Source organism: Macadamia integrifolia, chromosome 9, assembly GCF_013358625.1.
Source record: "Macadamia integrifolia cultivar HAES 741 chromosome 9, SCU_Mint_v3, whole genome shotgun sequence".
Lineage (NCBI taxonomy): Eukaryota > Viridiplantae > Streptophyta > Magnoliopsida > Proteales > Proteaceae > Macadamia > Macadamia integrifolia.
In genome coordinates this window covers 36,684,874-36,688,594 of record NC_056565.1, presented here as the reverse complement: position 1 = coordinate 36,688,594, position 3,721 = coordinate 36,684,874, and positions in this window count along the sequence as shown.

The following is a 3,721-nucleotide window of genomic DNA, read 5'->3' as shown; positions in this document are numbered from 1 at the left end:
ACATGTTTGGTCGAAAAAACTCTAACGCCTTAATCCTTGGTTCCCTATTACATCACAAGTGATTTTGCCTTAAGACAATTTTGTTTTGGAAGAGATAAGGTGAGTTCCAAATTAAGAATTTTGTTTGTGCCTGAAATTGATATGGGGTAATAAAAATTCAAGTATGGGGGTCCCTAGATCAAGTGTAAGAGGAGTTATCTTTGCTCTGGATCAGTATGTCCCTTACCGCTCATGCACCAGCCCCCACAGCCCCCGTGCTCCCTTAGGGTGCGTGTCCCTACCTACCCTTACGTGGCCCTACCTGCCATGTGCACCATCGCCTGCCCATCTGCCCCCTACCTACCCATGTGCACCCCCGCCTGCACATGCACGCCCCTATCTGCCTTTCCACACCCCTGCCTGCCCTTATGTGCCTTCGCCTACCCCTGTATGCCCCGACCAGCCCATGCGTACCCCCTCGTCTACCCATGCATGCCCCCCCGCCAGCCCCTGCGTGCCCCCTCCTACCCATACATGCCCCCACCTATCCATGTGCGCCCTTGCTTGTCCATACGTGCCCCCGCCTGCCCTACGTATGGCTCCGCGCTTGCTTGCATATTCCCACCAATGATCGAATTTTGGATGAGATTCCCTCTTCACCATCTTATGTACTCCACGCCCATGAGCTAGCGTACCTGACTCCACGACTTCCCATTGGCCAAAAAAGCATCCTTTTCACTCCATTGGCCAGAAAAGCATCTTTTTCCCCCATTGGCCAAAAAATCACTTCTTTCACCCCATTGGCCAAGGAAAGCATCTTTTCACCTCATTGGCTAAGAACAACATCTTTTCATCCCATTGGCCAAAGAAATTCATCTTTCACCCCATTAGCCCAAAAATCTACTTTTTACCCCATTGGCTAAGGAAATCCCCATTTCCACCCCATTGGCCCAAAAAATCAATAAATACCCCCTCCCTTTGGTTTTTCATACTTAAGCCTCCTAGTGGGTACCCTTTGTTGAGAAGCTCTGCCCTCTTTCCTCCCCACTTGAAGTTCTTCAAGTCTTCGAAGCGATCTTCACAAGATTCAAAGTGTTCTTCGGGCCTTTAAAGTTATTCAATCATCCAAAATTTTTCAGGTGAGCATCCCTTGTAGGAAAAATACTGTCCTCGTTTCCCCCCTTGAGGTTCTTCAAGTCTTCAAAGCGATCTTCATAGATTTGAAGTGTTCTTTGAATCTTCGAAGTGTTCTTCAGGCCTTCGAAGTGCTTCAATCATTCGAATTTCTTTAAACCTTAGCCTAGCCCTGCCATAGCCTATCCATAATGGAAGCTTTGCTGGAGTGCCACCTCAGCCTAGCCCTCCTATAGCCTATCCCTAGTGGAAGCTCTATCAAAGTGACACCTCAGACTAAGCTAGGAAGTAGCCTTCCCTAGCCGAAGCTCTGCCGAAATTCAAATCTGAAAGTAACCGTTCCTAGCCGCATCTCTATCTAAATATTACAATAGTCAGCATCTCTCAGAAAAGGAAGTTGGAGGTCAAGATCATCTTCCCCTGAGCCAGGAGAATCCACAAGAAAGTTCATGCCAACACTAATCGGGTGTCCACTCCTCTTGACTCGAAACAGGGATCAAGCTCAGGTATAGTCTATCACCCGAATTAGCATAATGTAGACATTTTTTGACCTTGTTTTAGTGTACATAATTAGTTAAATTCAGTTAATGTATGTGTGTGATAACTTAGCCATGCATGTGGAATATGAATAATTATGAAAATTGTTCGTTCTCAAGCATCTAGCAGAAGACTGGTTCAACCGGGTAGATTGGGTGCCTAACACCTTCCCAACTCTACAACCTGACATGTACCCTAAATCTTTGGACCAAATCAACTTTCGGGCCCTTTTCTTAGGAATTGGGCCCACCCTAGGTCCTAGGCCTATAATCCTAGGTGGTGATTCCAAACCTCTTTTGTGTGATCCCGATCCCTCGTATTGGACCATCAGCAAATACTTGTCTCAATGACGACCTTTACACTCTTGCAAAATAGGCCCCCACGTATCTCCGAACGGTGGTACAGTGCTGCGGGGCCCATGTTTAAACACACACGACACACCCCTTCCTAAGAAAGAGAAAGAGAGGAGAGAGGGCTGAACGTAAGTCTTTTTCCCCCCACAAAGGGAAAGGTCTTTTTCCGATCGCTACCCTCAAAGTGGTGACTCCACTGGGGACTTGTCAAGCTTTCGACACTAGATGCTACCATTAAATGCAAGAACATTTTCCACCACATCTGTTTGATAATATGTTTGGCTAACCCTATGTTTGTAATTGTATTTGCTAACCACATCATGCATTGATGAGCACATTTATGTGTGAAATCTAGGGTAGTAAAACATGCATTTTACATATTTAGAATGGAGCTACCTTGGGTTTTATTCTCTTTTTGCAGGTTTTATATTTTCAAGGCCTTAAGGACTATCGGGCGCTATATCTTCAATTTTACACGTAAAGAGGTCCTATTTCTTTTCATGGTTGCAAAGAGGACGAAATTCTGAGCAAGATGGACATGTTCAATTAAAAGTACACATTCGTTTGGTCACCCGTACAAATGATTATTCTTTTCGGGCCAGAAAAAGAATAATGGATCAGAACTGAACCGAGATGCAGAACCAGCCTGTTTGCAATTGTCCCAAAGGTACAAGGAATACTCCAAATACCAACAAGGATCGATGGACCACATCCTTAATTGATTGAAGATTCGTTTTTGGTAACAACAACTACCTAGTGTAGTTGGTGAGCTATGGTGTACAAAATTCCCTTGCTCACCAAGAGGTCTCAAGTTCGAATCTCATGGTTGTTTTTTTTAGAGAATTTTGTTGAAGATTTCCTGCTTTTCACTCACTTAAAGCACTAAGGGCATGGAGGGGATTTCCACATCAAATTAGAAGCAAGGAAAATCGTGGAAGCAAGAAGAAAAAAATAAAAAAGGGAAAGGAAAATCGTGGAAGCAAGAAGAGAAGAAAAAAAAAAGGAAAGAAAAAAAAGGGAGAACCAAAGATTGTCCAAATCTTCTCTCTCCTCCACATCATCACCAAAATATTGTCCAAATCACACAAAGAAAGAAGAAAATCGTCCCTTGGAGGGAGAAAAAGAAGAGAAATAAATTAGAAAAAAAAAGGAAAGAAAATAAGCAAAAAAATTATAGGAAATTTATTTCTCTCTTCTCTCTCCTCCACCTTAGCACTTTTGGTCTCAAAAGATCTCACAATCAATTGTGGGTTTCTCTCTTTTAGGAAAGAGAAATTTGTTACCCTACCTCCCCATTCCCTATAAATACAACTCATGTAAGAGGAGGGAAGACAATTCATTCTTCTTCTAGTTTTTTTTAGTTGCTCTCTCTCTCTCTTGCTCTCTCTTTAGTTTTAGTTCTTCTTTATCTTTTCTTTAATCACTTTTGTAATAGTTTTTTTTTTATTTCAATTAATGCAAGCACTCTTTTATTTTTATTCAGCCCTTTTATGTTTATGATTTATGCAATTGATTTGTAATTTTTTTTTAAGTTATAATTCTAGGCTTAGATCTAGGTGACAAGATCACGAGCCGTGGAGCAATTGTTTTTCAAGTTCAAGCATTGATTCAAGTAAGTAGGCTCCTTCAGTAGTCTTCTCTCCCCCCTCTCATTCCCTCTTCTGACTACCTTTTCTTTCTTAATTTAGGATTTTTATTTTTCAGTCGTTACATTATTG